The sequence below is a fragment of the Schistocerca nitens genome, chromosome 1 (genome assembly GCF_023898315.1).
Source record: "Schistocerca nitens isolate TAMUIC-IGC-003100 chromosome 1, iqSchNite1.1, whole genome shotgun sequence".
Classification (NCBI taxonomy): Eukaryota; Metazoa; Arthropoda; class Insecta; order Orthoptera; family Acrididae; genus Schistocerca; species Schistocerca nitens.
The window spans coordinates 710,017,159-710,041,834 of NC_064614.1; the positions used below are offsets into that span (position 1 = coordinate 710,017,159).

General features: G+C 42.5%; 1 pseudogene; it reads left to right on the forward strand.

Annotated features, from left to right (window-relative positions):
* Positions 1-452: 452 nt before the first annotated feature.
* Positions 453-570, forward strand: LOC126206607 (5S ribosomal RNA; annotated as a pseudogene).
* Positions 571-24,676: the final 24,106 nt, after the last annotated feature.

Consider the following 24,676-nt stretch of genomic DNA (forward strand, 5'->3'; position numbering starts at 1 on the left):
CTCAGCGTCGATTCACGTAAGTAATGAGAAAGCACGACGATTGTATACGTGGAGAGCAGGGGTCAATTTTAACTATGCCTTCCCCCTTTACTATCCATTCGGTCGCTGTTAGTTATTGCTTTGTACTTCATTAAGGAGAACGGTAGTTCATCCTAGAGCCGTTAACTTTCGCTTGTTAACCATCCGTAAGGAGGACACACTGTTCGTCGCTTCGCTGAAGCTCATGCCTCTGTGCAAGACCTTTGCCAAACAAATACCACTGTAGTTTCATGTATGTTGTCAGAGAGATTTTGTTTCTCAAGTAGGTCTTGTTTGAAAAGCAGTAACTATAAAGTGAAATTTGCTGTCACTAGAGGCTGTATCTTAAGCGTTAGTTGTCCTGAGCCGTTGTCTGCTATATCTACAACTGCACCACATTTATAAAATTTGAAGCAGTTCTGTCTTAGTTGTATGGCAACGGCCTTGCCGCAGTGGCTACACCGGTTCCCGTGAGATCACCGATGTTAAGCGCTGTCGGGCGTGGTCGGCACTTGGATGGGTGACCATCCAGGCCACCAAGCGCTGTTGCCATTTTTCGGGGTGCACTCGGCCTCGTGATGCCAATTGAGGAGCTACTCGACCGAATAGTAGCGTCTCCGGTCAAAGAAAACCATCATAACGACGGGGAGAGCGGTGTGCTGACCCCATGCCCCTCCTATCCGCATCCTCTCCTGAGGATGACACGGCGGTCGGATGGTCCCGGCAGGCCACTCGTGGCCTGAAGACGGGGTGCTTTTTGAGTGCTATCTTAGTTGTATGCTGGCATAAATACATGAATCTGTCCTCACGTGCACGTGAGTCCTTTAACTACGAATTTGCTTCCACATTCCTTGACTGTAACGTAACTTATGATGTGTAAAGCGTTTCCTGGTCTGCTGAAGCATTTCTTTGCTATGATAAGTGGAAACCTTCTACATAATCATTAGATAACTTCCATTATATCATTATCAGTTGGATATGTCTGGATTAGAGCTCCTTCGTGCATGGATGGTGTTACAAAAGCTTAATTTCTGAGGATAGCTCTGTTACTGCGTTGTTGTGAAACGTGCCTTCGTCTCGTCTTTGGAGAGGTTGTGACTGAGCACGGAGTCTGTCACAAATAGTCAAGACTCCACGCACCTAGTGACACCCAGCGCACCAGGCTAATTATGCGTCGTTTTGCGGCGAAGAAAAGGAAGGACGGAAGGGAGGGTTAGGTTTTAATGTCGAGTCGGCATCGAAGTCCTCGGAGACGGGGCACAAGCTCGGATTGTTCCAAGGATGGAGAAATTAATCGGCCGTGCCATTTCAAATGAACCATCGCGGTATTTGCCTGGAACTATTTAAGGACATCATGGAAAACCTAACTCTTGATGGCCGGACGCCGATTTGAAACGTAGTTTTCCCGAAAGCGAGTCAGTGTGCTAACCACAGCAGGACCTGGCAAGACTGCTGCAAAGAGATGCTAGTAAACGTTTAAACGTTTATTGGCGATACCGGATCGATTTTCTGCTCTGCTACTCCTTCAAACCGAGTCTGTAGATGTGTTGGGATCACCCGAAAAACAAAAATTAATGTTCTGTGATTGTGTAACTGAATTCAGCAAGACTGCGTTACAATTTAAGTAACGAAACACTGCACTAGTTACGTGTTTTTCAAGCTTGGAACAACGCGTTGGAAGCATACATATTTACAGAGGTGTTTTATGTGATGCATGCATGTGTGTTATTCTGTCCCTCTTGTCCTGCAGTCATTATTTTGTGGTTACATGCAATCGGGAAATCGGAGAAAATAAATCTTCTGATTGTTCTTAGTCCTAATATTAAAGAATAGTATTTCTGTCTGCCTACTTAAAGTTTCCGTGCCTTCATCATCAATGAGTAACCCACACGGAAGCCGTCACTTAGAGTATTTATGTGAATTAGAAATAAGGAGCAATGATGTTACGACATTGTGGTGTCCCGAAGATTTTGAATGCAGTTTTAGATATATTTTTTGTGGATTACGTTATTTACATCAATTTGTCACTTAACTTCTATCTTATCGTTACTGAATATATTAATGCTTTTTACTCGCCTTTATGCTATTTTGTTGCAAATATTGAGTGGAATATGTGGAAGAATGAACATATTTACGGATTTGCTACAGTAATTCTCTACGAAAAAAATAAAGTTAAAGGATTTAATCGATTCCTTATCTAGCTAGCCACTGACTTTTTCTCCCTGTTTTTTGTGTTACACAAAAATTTACAGCACTCATAAAACCCACTGCATGTGGTTTCTGCAAGTGGAGTTTCTTAAGATCTTCTGTATCCGTGTCCGTGAATGAGTGTCCAGTCTTGTGCATGTGTGTTGCTAGGGTTGATTTTGTGCACTGGTTATTTCTGCAACAGTTGATGTGTTTATTTTGTTCGATTTCAGGACAGCTATGTAACAACAAAATGGCTGCAGAGCAGCTGAGACGGGTCAAAATCACATGAAATACCTGCGTAAAATTTACACTTGCCAGTTGGAATAAATTCTCGAAACACGTCGTAACCAACATGAAAAATACGGAACTGGTGCAGTGTTTCATTACTGAATCATGAATGACACTGCTGCAGACTTTCCCGAACCAATGATTCTGTTGAATGAAATTTAGACTCCGATATCCGACCTTGAACTGGAAAACGTACATCGTTAACAGTTTATATGCCAACTTCAGTTGGTTTGTAATAATTTGCGCCGACACTCTCTACAAAGACGAAACCAGACGCTGGTTCTTAATTATTAGGTAAAACATTACACTTCAAGTTTATACGCAAACAAATTTGCTGTGTTGTCTTCAATTAGACCTCGCTCAACCAGCTGCCTTTGTTAAAGATAAATTTTAGCTCGCTAATGGTTCCGCACTTTGATACGGTATCTCTTCTTGTCGGAAACAAACAAGCTCTCTAAACTAAAACTATAGCTGAGAAAACCTGAGATTTTACGATCATAATTCTACATAGGAATACACTTTCGAATTTTTGCAGGCTTTCGCTGTTGCAGATGCCAATTTGCTGATCACGAAGAACTACTAATTCTGGGTCTCAGAAACGTCTTAAAACTGTAATTACAATCTCCACCTGAGTCTAACACGGCTGCCACCTAGAACTCCACGAAACGATTTTATATGCAGGCTTCTCAGTCAGTTGGCCTCAAGAACAGAAGGGCCGAACTTTCTATTCCTATTTCCTGCTCACACTTACAACAGTGCTCTGCTGGCCGGACTTTTCCGAAATTACTTCAGTAAGGAGTGGGAAACACCCACCATAAGTCATCCTAGTAGATTCCAACCAAAACCCAGTTGCATGTATTACACGTAGATGCACTTATGATCTCCGGACTTGACAAACTCCTCTCCCTCCAGATGGCTCTTCTCCATAACGATTCTAACGTCTATTAGTACAGAGGTCACAGCTCACCATTTGTCCAAATGTGCGATTTCTTTAACTCAATATGTTTCAGGAATATATGTGCCCAATATCAAATTAGTCATCAAGATTCGATTCACTGGCAAGGGTTGGGTGTGTAGGATTATACAAACATCAAAAAAAGTTTTGCACCAACTCGGTTCCTAGAACTTCTTAAGATAGACGTTGACTGAGGATGGTGTATCACAGACACAGTCCCATTGACTGTTCAGAGATGTCACTAAACCCGCCCAAAGATGTAAACAACCTTGCATGAGCAGCGCCTATTAGACGGACGGGGTCCGACAGCCAATCAGTTCCATTCAGACCAACAGGAAGGAAGTTACACGGCTCCTGTTGTCTGTAGTTCAACCATGCCTAGGCGGTCAATACCGCGGTTCGATCGCATCTGCATTGTTACTTTGTGCCAGAAAGGCCTTTCAACAAGGGAAGTGTCCAGGCGTCTCGGAGTGAACCAAAGCGATGTTGTTCGGACATGGAGGGGATACAAAGAACTGTCGATGACATGATTCGCTCAGGCCGCCCAAAGACTACTACTGCAGTGGATGACCGCTACCTACGGATTGTGGCTCGGAGGAACCCTCACAGCAACGCCACCATGTTGAGTAATGATTTTTGTGCAGCTACAGGACATCGTGTTATGACTCAAACTCTGCGCAATAGGCTGCATGTTGCGCAGCTTCACTCCCGAAGTCATGGCAATGTCCAACTTTGTAAATACGTCACCAAGCACCACTGTACAGATCGGCCCAACAACTTGCCGAATGGACCGCTCAGGATCGGTCTCTTCACCGATGAGTGGCCCATAGACCTTCAACCAGATAATCTTCGGAGACGAGTTTGGAGGCAACTCGGTCCGACCGAACGCCCTAGACACATTGTCCAGCGAGTGCATCAAGGTGGGGGTTCCAGCTCTTTTGGGGTGGCATTATGTGTGGCCGACGTACGCCACTGGTGGTCATGGAAGCTGCCGTAGCGGCTGTACGATACGTGAATGACATCCTCCGACCTATAGTGCAACCATATCGGCAGCACATCGGCGAGGCATTCGTATTCATGGATGACAATTCGCGCCCCCATCGTGCAGATCTTGTGAATGACTTCCTTCAGGATAACGACATCACTCGACTACAGTGGCCAGCATGTTCTCCAGACATGAACCATATCGAACACGCCTGGGATAGTTCGAAAAGGGCTGTTTATGGACGACGTGACCCACCAACCACCCTGAGGGATCTACGCCGAATCTCCGTTGAGGAGTGGGACAATCTGGACCATCAGTGCCTTGATGAACTTGTGGACAGTAGGCCACGACGAATACAGGCATGCATCAATGCAAGAGGACGTGTTACTGGGTATTATAGGTACCGGTGTGTACAGCAATCTGGACCACTACCTCTGAAGGTCTCGCTGTATGGTGGTACAACAAGCAATATGTGGTTTTCATGAGCAATAAGAAGGCCGGAAATGATGTCTATGTTGATCTCTAGTCCAGTTTTCTGTAGAGGTTCTGGAACTCTAGGATCCGAGGTGATGCAAAACTTTCTTTGATGTGTGTATATTAGTAATTATTACGTTCTCTCAAAACACCATAGAGACAAACATAGTAATGTAGGTGTAAGATGGTTTTAGATTTTGCTATTGTCGTACAAGAGGAAAATTCGCCCATTGGCCCGATGGTGGTTCTTTGATTTGCTTCAGGAGGAGACGGCGTGGATACTATAACATATAAAATAATAGTTCATTTTAATACAGTGTACATAATAATTAATACATTTGCACAATTTTTTCCAAAAAATTCTCATTAATATTTACAACTCTCTCTGAACATTGTGTCACTTGACGCAAACGAAATTTAAGTTGCTCACTCAGAGTATATTTAACAGTAAGTTTCACTTTGCGTTCTGCCTACTACACTGATCACACAGCTGACTTACTAGACCTACTAAACGATGCCATCGTTGTATTCGATGGTCGCAGATAGGACTGAACCGTACTCTGCTCGGCTTGAAGTAGAAGATCCGTTGTGGCGGCGTAGCGAAGCGTTTCAGGGAGATGCTACGCCGGTGTCGCCCATTCGTCGATATGTCTGGTAGGCACAGCTAAAAGGTTGTCAGTGTTATACTGTCATCACATGTCTATATAAATAACAGCTAAGTCTCGCTCCGGATGCGCTATAGAAATCTTTTGCAATGCTTCCCGGAGTAACACAGGATGCATTGTTCCTAACGGGACAGCTCATCCATTACAAATCAGTCCCTTTTCGGAATTCGCAAAGTGTCGCTGAAATAGTTAAGGATCGTTTATGTTGTCGGAGCTTTCGTGATGTCTCAGCTTGTCTGTATGGAAATTATTGTCCTAACAAGACCTGTTTACGAAAATAGGCCAGAATAATGCCGATTTCATTCTCCCTGATGGTCCTAACGATGCACCTCATCCATCACGTGTTACCGTACCCAGAAAACGTAATATACTGCTTTCAACATACGTCACAGAAACGGTACTCTTCTCATCGCTAAAAGCCTTCATCAAGTCTGTGCATGTTTTCGAAGACACCGTTAATCATAAAAGCATTCTTGTTATTTGGAAAGAGAGCGATGGTCGCATGAAGCCCTTCCAGAAATAGTGACGTTCCATAAAAGCTTCTCATTGGCTGTCCATTCAAATGAAGCTTTCTCATTGGTCGCCTAGGCCTTTATATATAAACCCACAACCAACCTCCATTGTCCTCAGTCCGCTTCTGTCCACCTTGTTGCGTGTACCTTCATCTATGTGTGTGTGTGTGTTTTTCTCACCAAAATGAAGACAGGCAGCAGCAGCAACGATTCAGAATGTAGCGGCAAGAGGCGTAGAGTTCTGGAGACAGGATTACCTAGTGCGTAAACAATTTGTATTTTGAATGTAAATTTTCTTGTGTAGTTAAATTCGTCTTATTAATTCCGTCTCTTTCTTATAGTACAACTCCATGATTCTATCTTGGAGTGTGGCGATGGACGGGAGGGGGCTGGACCGTGGCAGACCCTCGAAGTCCAGCCTCCTGTGGTGGGTTCCCAACAAGGATTGTTATGTGAGTGTAATTTTCAATGTGATTTGTAATTGTATAGGATCTATTCGGAATTTTCTTATTTCATACTTATTTTTTTTTTTTTTGTTTACATATCTCGTTTATTGTTGTTGTTGTAGGCGAGACAGACCAGTTGCTAGATGTCGATTCTGACGACGACAATGACATGCCTCCGTGTGTCAGACAAAGGACCACTGAAGTAGAGCAGGAAAGGCGCTGTGGTCTAGCCCTGTTAGATGATGATGAAGATGATGATGACTTCTATGAGGGTGTGGTGGAATCTCCCTATGAAGTGTTAATGCCTTGGGGCCAGAGCGAATAAAGAAATCACTCACTCTGCTTATAACCTTGTGATCGTCAGTATTCTTTCTTTCACTGCGCCAGTAGTGCTTAACTATTATTTCTTTATCTCTTCTTCTACAGCGGTCGCGCCTCCGCAGCCGCAACACAGTACGACGCGCATACCGGCCATGGCTAAACCTTCTTCCTCGCCAAAGCAGCGCCGGTAAGGCACACATCGCCAATAAGGACACCGCACGGGAAACCGCCGCCGCCACGGCACCGCCGCTGGCCATGGGCCGAGCAACGCAAGGAATGTGTGCCTTCGCGCATACGTATTTGCTCCTCCCCAGCACCATCATCAACGGGGTGGACGCACAATAGCATTAATAGTAATAGAGAACATCTGTGGCTAGTGGTAGTCCTCTCTACTGTCCTTCTAGTGGAGGACATCAGGGGCAGTGATACCATACAGCAGTTACAATACTCGGTGATTGCAGACGCCTTTGAGGAGCGAATCTCGTTCACGAGGATCGAGAACACGGCAGGAGGGTACTCTGACCCTTTTGGTTTTCTAAGAAAATTGCCTTCCTGTCGTGGAAAAGGGGCTCCTCAAGGTGGCCACTGATCCGTGGTATCCCGCCATTAAATGCAGTGCGGTGCTCTGCATCGAACTATCGCACCCCCACCCCCCAAAGTTGATTATGGAGTTGAAGAGTCAACATTTCATTATCTCTGGGCGGAAAACGGCGTGATAACATGGAGCACGTCGCCGGCCGCGGTGGTCGTGCGGTTCTAGGCGCTGCATTCCGGAACCGGAACCGTGGGACTGCTACGGTCGCAGGTTCGAATCCTGCCTCGGGCAGGGATGTGTGTGATGTCCTTAGGTTAGTTAGGTGTAAGTAGTTCTAAGTTCTAGGGGACTGATGACCTCAGAAGTTAAGTCCCATAGTGCTCAGAACCATTCGAACCATTTGAACCATGGAGCACGTCAATAGTCAAGTGGTTTTGTAAATTCACCTTGAGCGCTATACTGGCCCCGTTTTCCGAGGCTGACGTCAGAGGGTCAGCTAAAGCACTCAGCCAAATACTACACCTGGACATCCATACACATGTCTATGATCTGGTAAATGGAGTGTCAAGATATATCAAGCTACGTAAATATATAGCTAACGAGCAGGCATGCATTAATGTCAAAAATACAAAGGATCAGGCTTGTTTTGTATGGTCAGTCCTCTATTGCGAGAGAAATTACAATTACAGAGATCATCCTGAGCGTCCCACTACATACTATGTAGGTGATAATATTCGTAGGTGTTATAACTTTGATGGTATCGAGTTCCCTGTCAAGATCCACTAGGCACAGAATACCGAAATATCGGTTCATGTTTATGCCCTGGGGAAAAAAAAGAAAGTCAGATGAGCAAGACAAGCAAAGTGTCGTCAGCCCCTTCCATTTCTCAAAATTTTCTGGTAAGCTTGAGCTGTATGAAAACATACTTCTCTTCTCTGAAGGTGATAATTATCTCTTTGTTTGGATCAAAGACATGTCCCGACTCCTATTCTTTCAGTTGAATAACGACAGGTATGAATAGCAAATTTGCTTAAACTGCCTGAAATAGTTCTCGGCAGACAAGCTATTAGTGGCGTATCTAGTAGACTGCACTTTCAAGGATCCGGTACATGTTATTATGGCTATTGAGGAAAACAAATTCATAAAGTTTAAGAATGTACACCATCAGGAGGGATGCCCGTTTGTAATGTATGTTGACTTTGAATGCCTCCTCGCTCCTGAGACCCACTGTGAAGATGAACCCGCGACCTCACATACCACCTTTACAGTAAAACGTGTACCAGATGCGGCAGTGTACCAAAGTGTATAGTCCTATGATTCAGTTTTAACCGCTACAAATTTTATATCGGGGATAGTCCTGCGGTTTGGCTGCTCACTGAGCTCGAAGAACTTTCGTGGGAGGTTGATAAGCTTTACAGCGATAACGTTCCCGTGACCAAATCGAAGGCGAATGAAGATTTGTATAATAACGCAGTTGATTGTCATATTTGAGGGTGGCGTTAGACAGAAAAGCGAAAGCCCCTCTGTCATCTCACGTGTAAGTTCCGAAGTGCGCTCACATTGCGTGCAATTTGAAGTACCTGCCACCAAGGCACATACCCGTTTTCTTCCATAATTTAAGCGGGTGTGATGTTCACTTCCTAGTTGAGCACTTGGCTGGTTTCGGTTGGGAGAAAAATCACGTCAGTGTCCTACCTGACAGCGTCGAGAAATACATTCCATTCTCCGGATGAATGAGGCCAAGAATTACGCTTCGCTTCCTTGATACGCTACGTTTTATGCACGTGCCACTCCAGAAACTCGTCGAAACTCTACATCAGGAGAATTTGTATATCACTCAAGCTGCATTTCCCGACGAGGAAACGTTTCAACTTGTGACTAGGGAGAGGGTTTTCCCATAGGAATATGTGGATAGTATGGCGAATCTCAATGAAACCAGGCTACCCGACATAACTGCATTCTGAAGCAACTTTACAGGCGATGACATAACGAATTCAGAGTATGAGAATGCCATGAATGTCTGGCACATTGGAAGGTGCCACCCTGCGGCGGGCTAAGGGTGTGCATCATATGGCATCGAGAGATCTCTCTATCGAAGACTATTTGCAGTGCCTGTGCAGTGGTGTTCGCGGTACTGCACTGCAGCTGCCGCATATGGTACGGCAGATCAGCATTAGCGAAAGAAGGGGTGGGGGACTCTGAGTAAGAGAGAGAGAGAGAGAGAGAGAGAGAGAGAAAGAGAGAGAGAGAGAGAGTGAGAGTGTGTGTCTATAGAGTAGTGTGTGTGTGTGTGTGTGTGTGAGTGTGTGTGTGTGTGTGTGCGTGTGTGTGTCGTGTAAATATTTGTGTGTACTATTTACACTTGTATAGACATACATATAGAGCATGTGTGGAAAAAGGAATTTAAAAAAGAAAAAGAAAAAAATATATATATGCACACCAAGTATGAAAGAAAAGAAAAACACTGAAAAAGCATAAAAAATATTAAAAACCATAAACAGAAAAAATTGCATATTTATTTATTTGTTCATACATATCGTATGCGTAGTCTGTAAATATATATCTATGCACCATGTGTGTCTTGTAGATAGAATAGTTTTTAAGTTTTTCATCCGCCGTTAGCCATCCAAGTCAGAATAGTGTTTAAGTGTATATAGGTCTATATAGCTCACAGACCATCAGAATTGTTATTGTAAAAACCTTTGCTGTTGTAGCTGTTGTAGTTGTTGAAATTAGATTCTTATTATGCTGTGCTACTGGGGCTGTGGAATTCAGTTGTAGTAAAGAAAGTATCTCCACATTAGTTTTTAAAGTAGATTTATAAAAAAAAATTCCGAGTAATGTTACTGCATTGGAATAGCAGAATCAATTAATACCTCAAGAATACTATATTGTTCCTCAAAAAGTACATTGTAGCTCTAGAATTATATTGTACCTCATGAACTACATTGTATTTGTACGAACTGAATAAAAGAATGAAAAAATTCGTCACCATATGTCTTTGTTGTTGTTGTTGTTGATGTTGTTGTTATTTCCAAAAACCTTATCGCCTGTTGCATTATGTGTGTATATGTATATAAAGGCTATGCATGTCAGAAATGTCATTACTTTTGCTAAAAATGAGTGCTGTTAAGGAGGTGAAGTTTAATATGGAAATATACAGAATGGTTGCGTGGAATTTGCCTGTCATGCAGCACAAATTGGGTTACGGGAGCAGGAGGCATGTGACCGTGTGTGCTTCCTAATATATATATATATATATATATATATATATATATATATATATATATATATATATATATATATATATATATATATATATATATATATAGCAGGCATATCTAAAATTATATCTCATGTGCATGAAGTTATCCATGGACATAGCATGTGACCAAAACTGTACAGTGTCAAAGTGGGAACATGGAAAAAAAAGAACAGAGACTGTGAGATAAAAATTCATGTATTTGTCATCCAACTTAAAAGAAATTTTACATTTTCATAAGCAGACACAGCAACGCTATTTTCAGACATGTTCTTCTTCTTCTACTTCTTTTTCTTGAGTCAATGGAGAGAAGTACACCCGTAGAATTCCAGGTCTCAAACAGTAGCAAACTTAAAGTTTCCATGCATCCATGAGATCTTCTCCTTCCCATTCACGTAAATGATGGTATCCATGTGGTCGAATAATTGAAGCGACGTTACCATATCTTTATAGGGTATACCAAGATCATGACAGTGAATTCCATGCTACAAATGTGTTAACTGTTTTGCACTCCTCAGTGTCTTAACACACTTCACATACTAGAATGACCTCGGTGATGCAATGTTTGCTGATAATGTCTCTATAATTCCTGCATCTTCTGCTTCTGTGTACACTATGAATGCAACATCTTTAAATAAGAACTGTCTATGCTCACTATCATAGAAACCTAGAGCGTCTGCAATGATGTTCACACCTAGAGATGCCATTGTGAAATGCTCTAGATATGGTGCAGCACCTGTTCATTTATACAGCTCGTTGCGCAACACCTGCAGTAGAACTTCAGCATCCACGGCAGTGTGTTCTGGGAAATTTGTCGAAGATTAAATTCAATTCACACCTATAGGTCCAGACTTAATTATCTCATTATGTTTTGAGCAGTCCATTACGACGATCGGTGATAGCTCCTTGAACGTCCGTGGACTAAGTAGACACCCTCCTTCTTCAGCACTTTCATAGTAAGAATCACGAAACCTCTCATACATGTCATATGCTAGACTGTATACATTTTCATCCCATTGCAGGAGTAAATTGTCATATGGGTAGAATTCTGAATTCACGTAGACTTTGACTTTACTTAACTTGCAGTTGTCTGATGACGATGAAGGGATTGATGCTATTCCTTCTGGAGACATTGAATCAACTGAAAATTCTGATGAAGATGTTGGAGATTTGGAAACTCTACTTCCTCAAGTTGCTGACATCTCAGATCAGAATGTTTTCAAGTAAGTATATATAATTTACCATATGTTTGCAAAAACTTTAATAATGGTACTACTACTACTACTACTACTACTTCTACTAATGATAATAATATGTAAGTACATATGTAAAATAGTAATCCCATTAGTTCAGGTCAAGAAATGGAAATGAAACACAGGGGAAAAATCCTGTTAGATTACATGGGAGACAGCCAGCACGAAATATATTGTAGATGGCTTCAGGTCTCATGAGACATACTGTAAGGAAGGTAGATACTGTGCAATCGGCATTTGAAGTATTTATGAAACGCAGCATTTTCCAGATCATTTTGAAGTGGACCAACAAAGAAGATAACATTACTTTCGGTAAAAAATGGACAGATCTTTATAGAGATGAATTTGAATGCTTTCTTGGCCTGCTTATTCATGTGGGATTGTACAAAGGTCACAATGAGGGAATAGTGAATTTATGGAACGAAGAGCATGACCGATCTATTTTCAATAGTTCTATGGCTACGAGCCACTTTACAGAAATATAATGCTGTATTCGGTTTGATTATGCTCAGCACCAGCGACAGAATCGTAGCCCTAATAAATTGGCTCCTATAAGGGATTTATTTGAAAAGTTGGCAAGCACATTACATGATGCATACGAACCACACGAGGACATTACAGTTGATGAACAACTGGTAACCTTTAGGGGTAGGCGTCCACTTAGCCAGTACATCTCCTCAAAACGTAGAAAGTATGGCATAAAGGTATGGGCTGCATATGACAGCACTAATTACTATGTCACACACATGCAGGTGTACTCAAGAAACCGCGAAGGCCAGCCTAGAGGAATAAATCAGGGAAAAAGAGTAGGTTTGGAATTTAAAAAAAAAAAAAAACTCTGCTTGGAACACTAAGAAAAATTCATCGTGAACTACATGCAGAATTCATCGAAGCAAGGGGAAGGACTGCAGCTTCATGTTTCTTCGGATTCCAGAAATCCAGAAATCAGCTAAATAGTCTCCTACTGCCCAAAAACGGGTAAAATAGTGATACTGCTGACTACTATGCATTTCAGAGAGGAAATAGGTGATGGCGAAGCAGAAAAACATATTATAATTATATACTATAATGCAACTAATTCAGGTGTAGACACAATGGACAAGTTTCTCAGGACCTACACCACAACAAGTATGACAAGAAGATGGTCCATGTTTATTTTTTATAATATTTTGGATAATAGTGCCCTAAATGCTTTTTTAATTTGCCTGGACTTAAATCCTCCTTCAGCAAAAATACATACGGGGGCAAGACTTGGACGGTGCTCCCTATGTGAACGTTCAGTGGATAGAAAACATTCAGAAACGTGCAGAAGATGCTTTTCTTTTGTCTGTAAACAGCATTCAGAGATTTTTTGTTTTAAATGTAAGGAGTTGCTTTGTTTTAAATGTAAGGATCTGTAAGATCAAGGATTAAGACAAGATCTGTAAGTGATTATATACATAGTTTACCTGGTTTCAATCAGTAATGTATGCTTTTATGTCAGTTCATTAAAATAAATAAAACGCTGCCAATATATCCAGTGTTAATTACTTGGCGTCATATTGAGCCCAGCGGTACTCACTGTAACGAAAATATTCTGCTAGTAGGAGCGTTAAGGGTTAATGTCACGCCGACACTGCGTGTACGGTCGGTCTCAGATCCATTGAGTTCATAGCGTATCCCCTGGAATAGGAATGCTAAAGCGTTACGTGTAATCTTGTATCCCACTGTATCTCTGCCATCGGCTTTCTTAAAAGACCCCTCTAGATACACGAAACTCTTTTATGGAAGCGTCAGTGCGTCTTGATGCTGGATGACCATCCTAGTTTCATCGTTCTCTCATCATACTCTACTGCACTGGTTATACTGAGTGAGGACGTCATTGCGAAGTTTCAAGCCAACTGATTTAAGAAACACGTAGGTCGCACGTTTTATCACTTTGCGGTTCGACTGCGAAGTGACGGGCTGTGTATTGCGTACACTGTTTTTATACCGTACGCCCTTCTGCCTTAGATGTAATCGTACAATGATTTCCTCATCTTGATAGTCAGCAAGTTGATTATTTTGGTCCACAGTACGCAGCTCCAAATAGTCCGATGTCTATGCTGTCACTGAAACGTATATCGCATTAGCAGGAGTCTCAACAATCTTACACTCTGTTGCAACTGAGGGGAAAAATCCGTAAATAGTGTGAATCAGACTGTTGTTGAAGTGGTAGTAGTAGTAGTTCGTTGCAATGTTACACTCGACTCGCATTGTGCTGACGGGCAGGATGTCCACAGTCTGATCTGACTTGCAAAATGACCTAGAATCCATCTTCAAAACCTGTCCTTTTGAGAAATCCAGTAGGTGCGCTACTGGTTAAAGTCAATCGTTACATTTACAGTCTCTTTTTCATATTTAAGTGTACTGATGTTTGCAAGTAGCTCAATAACTTTTCCAGACTTAGACTTCGTTTAGATCGTCGATATCGTATGCGCCCGGTTGTATTTCCACAATGTCTTTTTCACCATTAACATCTAGATGCAGTTTGAGGTTAGTCTCGGTGATATTTGGGATGCTGTTGTACGTCTCCAGTCCAATCAATGCGCTACTCCATTCATCAATGCTCAAATAAATTGGCGGGAAGTAATTTTCACGTAATAAAGATGATCGTTCTTTTAAAGTCAAAGTGTACGATATTTCATGTGATCCTCACTGACGAAGGAATGTTTAAAGTTCCTCATTATATATTCTGTTCTTCTTCTTTGTAAACGTCAAGAGAAACATGAGACATAGATGACCGCATAGGTGTGATTAAAGTCCTGATAGCTCCGATAATTCTAGAACACAGTCTTCTTTGAGTGAAGTTGTTCTGGTGGTTGCAGGTCACCAAATGAGTCGAAATAGTAGACGGTATCCTCGTTTTTCATTACATATGACACCCAGTAGGTTCCAGGGCCTCCAGCAACATCTAAATACACAATACCACATTCACCAGTTTTCCACATAGTCTTCGGTGATGTATCCCGCATAATCACACTACGTAATCTTGGAATGTTGAATTTTTTTCTAACGAACTTAAGAATATGAGTATTGGTGAGTGGTCGATTTGGTAGGACTGCTGATGAGCTTTTTTTATTTATGAACGGACAAAGTCCTTTCCTGTACGGTTTCAACTGTAGTTCTTTCCTGATGGCTACGGCTTCTATCATGCGGTTATGTCTTCCTGCCTCTTCTAACTGCGCTTGGGAGTTTTGCGCGTTCTTGACCGTTCGAGCAATAGCTGCAGCACCACCAGCGAGAGACACTACGGCCGAGAACGCGGAGAGAGCTGGGATGAGAATTGGGAGAAAACCACCAGACGTCTTGGGTATTGGTAGAACTCGAGGTGCTTTAACTGATCCCCTTCTTCTTCCCGCACCATTCTGCTGCAGTGCGTTCCTAACTGCATACAACACTGTCAGGACACAGTTCTTCAAACAGCTCTGCCTCTCATCATTCTCCTCATTCATCTTGTTTAGTGCATAACGTACAGTATTCATAACTCGCTTGCACTTCATCACTCCTAAACCCAACTTAATTTTTCCACAGATGGTTTTATCAACTGCAAATTCTACGATGCGTTGACGTATACCAATATCATTTCTTCTCCATATCGCCTTAGCCTTGTCAGCTAAAATCCTAACTGCAATGTGACGATTTGAGATATCTTTATCTGCAGCGTATGCAATGTCGTGTTCCATACACGTTTCGTCGAGCCGATTAGCCTCCTTATCACCTTGTGCCAAGCTTTTCAAGCTTATTTCCAGGTCCACAGTAGTTATGACCAGGAATGTGCAATTCAACTGGCAGTTTGTCTAGAACACCACCACCACCTCCTCTAATGCGTCTCCCACCACGCATGTGCGGTGGTTGTGGACAGTGCGCCCCCATTATACAGGGTGAGTCACCTAACATTACCGCTGGATATATTTCGTAAATAACATCAAATACTGACGAATAGATTCCACAGACCGAACGTGAGGAGAGGGGCTAGTGTAATTGGTTAATACAAACCATAAAAAAATGCACGGAAGTATGTTTTTTAACACAAACCTACGTTTTTTTAAATGGAGCCCCGTTAGTTTTGCTAGCACATCTGAACATATAAACAAATACGTAATCAGTTCCGTGTGTTGCATTGTAAAATGTTAATTACATCCGGAGATATTGTAACCTGAAGTTGGCGCTTGAGTACCACTCTTCCGCTGTTCGATCGTGTGTATCGGAGAGCACCGAATTACGTAGGGATCCAAAGGGAACGGTGATGGACCTTAGGTACAGAAGAGACTGGAACAGCACATTACGTCCACATGCTAACACCTTTTTATTGGTCTTTTTCACTAACGCACATGTACATTACCATGAGGGGTGAGGTACACGTTCGACGGGCGTTTCATAGGACGTGGAGGACGCATAAATTGGCCAGTCCGTTCTCCTGATCTTACACCTCTGGACTTCTTTCTGTGGGGTACGTTAAAGGAGAATGTGTACCGTGATGTGCCTACAACCCCAGAGGATATGAAACAATGTATTGTGGCAGCCTGCGGCGACATTACACCAGATGTACTGCGGCGTGTACGACATTCTTTACGCCAGAGATTGCAATTGTGTGCAGCAAATGATGGCCACCACATGGAACATCTATTGGCCTGACATGTCGGGACACACTCTATTCCACTCCGTAATTGAAAACGGAAACCACGTGTGTACGTGTACCTCACCCCTCATGGTAATGTACATGTGCGTCAGTGAAAAAGACCAATAAAAAGGTGTTAGCATGTGGACGTAATGTACTGTTCCAGTCTCTTCTGTACCTAAGGTCCATCACCGTTCCCTTTGGATCCCTACGTAATTCGGTACTCTCCGATACACACGATCGAACCGCGGAGGAATGGTACTCAAGCGCCAACTTCAGGTTACAATATCTCCGGATGTAATTAAGATTTTACAATGCAACATACGGAACTGATTACGTATTTGTTTATATGTTCAGATGTGCTAACAAAACTAACGGGGTTCTATTTAAAAAAACGTAGGTTTGTGTTAAAAAACATAGTTCCGTGCATTTTTTTATGGTTTGTATTAAGCAATTACACTAGTCCCTCTCCTCACGTTCGGTCTGTGGAATCGATTCGTCAGTATTTGATGTGGTTTACGAAATATATCCAGCGGTAACGTTAGATGACTCACCCAGTATAGTATATCGTTAGCCTCAATCCAACGGTTTTGTGCTGCAGGAAAACCAAGTCATTTGACTGGTGTTCTATTTCCCCGACGTCTTATGACACTCTCCAAGGGAGCTTTTCTGCAGCTCCTCGGTGAAGAAGCGGCCTGCAATTTCTTCGCCTTTACTATTGTTCAATATATAAGTTCTAGGATTCGTTCCTTGCACCTTCGAAACTGTAAATATCTCTGTTGACCAGTTCAGTTGGTATGATTTTTAAAATGCTGCCTCGTGTTTTGAGATATGTACCAAATCACTGAATGTCGTGTATGTGACACCATCTACACCGCGCAATGTCTCCTGTAATAGCTTATACTTGGGATGAATTAGTGTTCGTGAGAATACACAAACATTTTCAAATCGGAGTCCATCTACATTTGTTAGCAGCGTCATGAGGAAATTAGTCTTTCCACAACTGGATGGACCTACACTAACTGCTCGTATATTATCAGGAAGGAGTATTCCGTTCTTCTTCAGATCTTGTTCTGCATCTTCACAGGACCAGTCACCAACAACAGAGTCCTGGTGATGAGGAGGTCTCAACCACCCTGCCATGATACTAACTACGGCAGGTATTGACAAGCAGTTGGCATATACAGAAAGAAACACGTGAAGTTACGCTAATAGTATGTGTAGCCCCTACAACTCCGTCACTTAACCAACTGAGCTCTATTGGCTACACAGAGAAATCAGCTATATATATTTTACCCATGAAGAGTAACTTGATCGTTCATTTTGTCAATGAATAGTGAGGCGATGTTTGGGGTAACTGTCTAGTAGTGCTGCGTCATTACAGGTGTAGCATTCAAAAGTAATGATATTAATAGGCATAATACTCGGACTGTAGTGAGAGAGGGGTGAAATAAGATAGAAACTCAGTTTCAGATTATGCATACATACATTATTTATTTAAATATCATGCCTTAGATGCAGTATTTCAGAAAGATGATCAGACTCTTTATCTTCTTCTTCGCACCTGCACTGTATTTCCCGAACAAAGCTCGTTGATATGCAATAAATTCCACGCATCTCAACCTCAAGCCAACGGATGCCTCACAGTACTCGTGTGTTTCACACCAACATTTAATCTGTTTCTCTTTTGATTCAGCGTTCATGTGCAAACAAAGGTACAGCTACAAATCAACATGTACGCTATGCACACGTAGGAAGTTTACAACATCATTGTATGCTCATTCTATGCTCAGCAGTCAACGATTTAGTTTGTCCAATGCAAGGTGTAGTGCAGTATCCAGACAGTAAGTTCGTAACTGAGACATGCCGTAGATAAACACACTTGTCACCCGATTTCACACATAGTGCAGAGTCATCATGCACTGTTGTAATAGATAGTGTCACAGCAATAGGCAAATGTCTGGGGGGGGGGGGGGGGGGACGAGTTGGATAATACTCTGTAGTCATCTGCTGTTTTAGCAATTGTAGACATAAAGTTTGAAAATGAGTCTGTGATCATCTGCTGATTGATGTAGCTATCTGCACGACATATTTCGTCCCAGTAGAACTCAGAAATTGGCACTTCAACACCCTTCAATGCATTTTCAATTTCTATTCTCGCATACAAGCCCCAGTCATGATGTGCTTTCATACCAATGTTTACACGTTTCGTTGCACTGGGAGTTAAATTGTATTTAGAACTGAAAAGCCTGGACACAATTGATTCCTTCTTATCCACAGCATCTGCAGTCTGTGCCTGCACTAGCACAGGGATGTTCTACTGGGATGTGACGTATGGTGGTGACCAGTATTGTCCTTCATTTTGCTGTTGTTTAAGACCACCAGCAGAGTTCGATGTGTTGGGAGCAGACTGTATGTCCTCATCACACAAATCGATGAGTGGGTCAGACAACAAAAGCTACTTCTCCTGCTCCAGCAAGTGGGCTATGTGCGCTATAGGATCCCACATGATCGCTGTAGGTTCAGACATGCTGGAGGTTGTTGTTGCCACAGGTACACAGGTTGGTGTAGGTCTCGAAAAGATACCAGCTAACGTTGCTAGAGGTCCAAACATGGCATAGGTCGACATGTTGGCGCTCGACCTTGCGGGCTTGGATGCATAGAGGGCTACTGCCGAACAAAGATGAAGTATTACATATGGGTCAAGATGCGAAAACAACGAATAATTGTAATAATAATGCTAACCACAAGCAAGGATATGATAGGAGGTACTTACTTTTCCATTTCTTCCTGTTCTGCAGGGCTGTGTTGGATTGTGACTACTCTTCTTCTCGTTTTGCTTCTTCTTCTTCTTCTTCTTCTGCTGCTGCCGCTGTTGCTGCTGCCGCCACAGGCTGAATGAGTAAGACTGAGGTCCCAAAACCACTGAACCGGCCCTTTACCCCCTCCAGTAACTTTACCAGATACCGCCATCCTACTGGCTGAAGTCTAACACATGACTGGATTAAGGGTTCCTATTTGTTCCAGCCATTTTTACCCAGACCGACATCTTGAATTATGTCACAAGATGGAGGACAGCACACTTTCGTGACAGTACTGTGTACTAGGTCAGTTGGACTCCAGACCTCATGATGAACTCACTGAATGGAGCTACTGCCTATGACAACTCAAATCGTTTAAATAAACAAATCATACAAAATAAATACTTACATCCATCATATCCAGCAAAGACTGAGTACTTTCCTCGCCAATTCCAAGGAAGAAGTGGTGGTCGGATGACTTAGGTTAGTGGAGGTAGCCCAGTTGACCTACTTTCCCGCCAAAATGTGAACTTCCCGCCATTTTCTTGGGGAGAGTAGGGGGTTAGGTTAGTGGAGGTAGTCCTGTTGACCTATTTTTCCACCAAAATTTAAACTTCCCGCCATGGCGTCAATGCAACGTTGCCACATATATCACAACCTTCTTGGATCCGCCATCTTGAATAAATTTGGCAACAATGCAAAGTGGGGTGGTATCCTTGTCTGCCTACTATTGGTGGCACGTGTAGCATCAAATATTGATACCACCTCATGGGTGTCACAGTGGGCAACAAACATTGCAAGTTTCCGTCCAAACACGAATAGCAGTAGCGTCGGATCTGGTGGACCCAATGGTGCTCGTCAACTGTCACCCCTCCAGTGGCTATGTACCACAAGCGCCCTCTGTCGCCACGATATAGGACGATCGGCGGCATCCAGTCGCCCCACTCGCACGTGGCGCCACCTGTGTACGTGAAGCAATGCACAGGCCCCCCATTCGCGGCTCCGACGCCATCGTTTGTGTTTAGTTCAGAAAGCCTCATCCTTATGGTCATAGAGAACTAGACTCTATTGCTTGCTGCATTACCTGTAATGAGTCTTCATACTCTCAGAGAAACGTAAGTTAAGTAACTCTTCTGTTTACTGTGATAACTTGTTCACTAATCATTTCTGCTCCTGTCCAGCTTTCCTACGACGGCCGCCTATCCTTAATGTTGTGTAAGATAGCACAATCTTTCATAGTGACAGGAAGTTGACTTTCGTTAATAAACAAAACGTTTTAGGAATGTTAAGGGCCACCGGTTCAAAAAAAAAAAAAAAAAAAAAAGGTTCAAATGGCTCTGAGCACTAAGGGACTTAACAAAAAAATGGCTCTGAGCACTATGGGACTTAACTACTGTGGTCATGAGTCCCCTAGAACTTAGAACCACTTAAACCGAACTAACCTAAGGACATCACACACAGCCATGCCCGAGGCAGGATTCGAAACTGCGACCGTAGCAGTCGCGCGGTTCCGGACTGCGCGCCTAGAACCGCTAGACCACCGCGGCCGGCGGGACTTAACATCTGAGGTCATCAGTCCTCTAGAACTTTGAACTACTTAAACCTAACTAACCTAAGGACATCACACACATCCATGCCAGTGGCAGGATTCGAACCTGCGAGCGTAGCAGTCGCGCGGTTCCGGACTGAAGCGCCTTGAACCGCTCGGTCACCATGGCCGGCAGGGCCACCGGTAATTACGAACGTTATGCCATGATATGTGTATGGGGCATCAAATGAAAACGGGACGGATGGATAAAAGTATGTAAACTAATTATTATTTCATAAGTAACCTGAATAATTAATAGCAAAGTTATCCCACTGTGAGACAAGATGGTCAGTACCTTTACGGAAAAATGTTTGCGGTTGTCTACGGAATCATGACCATACCCTGGTGTGCAGCTTTTCGTCTGAAGAAAATCGACGGCCACGAATGTCTTTGTTCGTCGCTCCAGAAATGCGGAAATCGATGGGTAGAGAACGGGATAGTATGCAGAACGTGTTAGGTCTTCCCGGCTAAACTTCTGCCGCGCAGTCAAAACATCTTTGCCAACATGTGGATTAGCCCACAGAACAGCCGTTCTGTGTGGTTTGTAGATCAAATAATGTGGATAGTGTCAATAAGGTGCCTTTCACACTATGAGAAACGACTCTGTCAGATAATATGTGGCACACATCGCTTCGGCATGTAGACAGTCCACACAAATAAACCGTTGACCACAATTATGTAGCCTACGGGATGTAGGCAAATGAACTGAAGAAATGTCTAATAATAATTCCAAAAAAATCGAGAGAGGTAGATTTAACCAAAGAAATTAACTTGATTTCGCACTTAGTAATATAAGGAAAAAATTTGGAATGTCTAAATGCTTTCGAAATTTTTGTCTATTAGTGTAGGAGAAATCTTACGAGTCAGAATGAAGGACAGTATTTTCAGGACCAAAAGAATGAAAGAAGAAAGACAGACGTGACAAATTCAAATAGCAAATGGAAACAAGGGAAAAGATCATGCTGAATGGACAAAACAGAATGTTACAAATTGTGTTAACTTGAGAGGCTGAGGAGGAAATGAAAGATGGAAGTAACTTTTAGAAAAATAATAGGAATACAGGTGAGACAAAACTAAGTTACACTGATAAAATTTCCCTTTAGAACGAAAATCTGGTATACGCACAACAACTTTCACACTGCTAAGTAAGAATAATGCGGTCTATGCAGGCTATTCTTTGTTTTTCTTCTCGTAGCCATGAATATTATTCGTGTTGTGGCGATTTCATTATTCAAATTAGGCGTGGGATACGAAACAGTGTATTTAGGATTTGCTGGGCTTTGGCGATTATATCGAAGAAGGCGGCAATAATTCCGCGTCTGTTTTGTATCCTATTAAAAATGATACAGTATATATGAGAAGTTAATTTGAAAACTTCTCCGGTGCAACCACCGCAAACTCGTTCGCAATTTTTGGTAGGTAATATGACCGACATCGAACATAAAGGATGTTCATAAAATCTCATTACAAATTTAAAAAAAATATTCCACATCCAAATGAAGTTTATTGCAAATATCTAAACCTATTACACAATTAGCAACTTGACTTCGGACCACGAGGAATTCCTTGCGGAAATGGTGAGAAGTCGAACACAGGTCAAACGACACGCCCCGTTCATGAGAGATGTGTGGAGCATCGAAGATACACACGCTTATTACAGCCAGACAAGTCGGCTGTGGCAGAACATTGTATTGATATAGGGCATTCCATGAATTACAGTGACGTGAAGATTTTAACATCCACCTCTTCCTCTTGGGAATCTGTCTTCAAGGAAGCGATAGAGATTAGATTGGCTAATAATTTAATAAATAGAGATAATGGTTTTAATTTAGACAAAGCATGGAATCCGGCTCTTGGAGTAATTAAACTGCAGAGAAGTCCTCATGGTGCACCGCCACCGATCATACATCGATTAGTGAATCAAATGCCTGTACGCCTTCATCACAGGCGGAGCATGTGTAGGCGTATTTCTTTGCCGCCGACCAGCATCTTTGACCCGCATGCGCAGTACCGCCGCGGTGGAGTAATTAAGGCCACGCTTAACATCTTGTCGTCAGTCTTGTGATTCACTCTGAGGATGGGCGGACGATACGCGGCCTAAATATCAGTGGATGAAATTTGACTTGCGCGGCTGCATGCCCGAAATTTAATGGATTGAAATTCTAATTCTGATTATAGCGTTTGAAGAATAGAGGTTGCTGCTTAAAATTATTACAGCATCGTCATTTTGTTGTTCTTGTGTGGCTGTATTAAACATTGATTCATTAGCGAAGTCGCTCCCAAATCTTTCATCAGCCACGAGCTGGGGCTCAATGGTGACTGTCATTAGTTTGTCGACATAGTCATTCAGTGCAGGTGTGAGTGGAGGTGGAGTCTGAGTTTCACCTTTTACTTCAATTACATTCAAGTTTGGGCACTGTCGATTCTACTCTCCTATCATTGCGGTTTTTGTGGTTGAGCATCGTCAATTACTTGCTGTTTAGTAGGCAAAATTCTGTTTTGCTTATTCATTGGTTGTGACGGCACTTGCCACGGACAGTTGCCGTTATTGCATTGTAGTGGTGGACCAGGGGATTGGTACGCATTTCCATAACTAGTGTTTCAGTTTTGCTGTTCGTTGTGTCTTGGCTGATAGTTGTTTTTGTTCACATTCCAGTTCCATTTGTTTCCGTTCCTATTGTCACCATTATTGTTTTGGCTTTTCTTGTTTGGCTTACCGCCTGTCGTGTATGTGATGTTATGATTACCATTCGTATTAGAATGTGTCTGCAGGTCTTGATATGTACTGGTTTACTGAAGCAGGCTGTGGATTCTGCTGCGCTCCGTAACCGAACGCAGCTGGTGCGCCAAGATTATGTAGGCTAACATGCGTCCCCTGCATACCACTCATGTAAACATTGTGGTTACTGTTTTGTTCCCTGCACCGTTGATCTTCATACAGCAAATCAACTCAGTCCAGCACTGTCAAAAACTACTCCGCGTCGTTGTTGGAAATGTGCAGTAACTTCTCTTTGAGACAGAATGGCAGTTTAGCTCTTAGAGCACGGAGTATGTAAAGCATAGCACCGGGTCCGTCTAGAAAATGTGTCATATTTAGGAATTTCTCAAAATATGATCGTAAATTATCATTTTTTGACATTGAAAGGCTCTGATTCTATGATCTGTTTTTTGAGATGCTCTTGAACAGTTTCAGACCAAAATTTGGCTAAGAAAGCTTTTTCGAATTGTTCGTAAGTTAGGCATCTGTCAGCTTCGTTGTATGCCCAGACAGCTGCGTCTTCCTGGATGTAACCTACTACATATGAAATTTTATTCCGGTCGCTTCATGATCTGGGGAACGCATTTCTGAACGCTGTGAGAAAAATCACTGAGTGCAAACTAAGTTTTTCTGGGATAAACGGTTGAGATTTATGATATTTGATTAGGCTTTCTTCCTATTTAGCACTGTAATACCAGTTTGCTTCACGGTAACATGTTGTCCATTTATATCACGATTGCGATTTGATGCTGTGTATGCCGGTGTGTCTTGTTGACAAAATGGTGCGTATGGTGTGTACGTGGGATCCGTATCATAGCTGTATCGATTTTCACTTTCATACTAAACATTTTGACTGTAACCGTTAGTACAATCCGGTTGCACATAGTAAATTGTTTTTGCTCTGCTGCGCTACTTCGTACAGCATCAGCTATGATTGGTTAATTATTTTTAACAAGTTCAGTCTCAGTGTCATGCACAGCTATTGG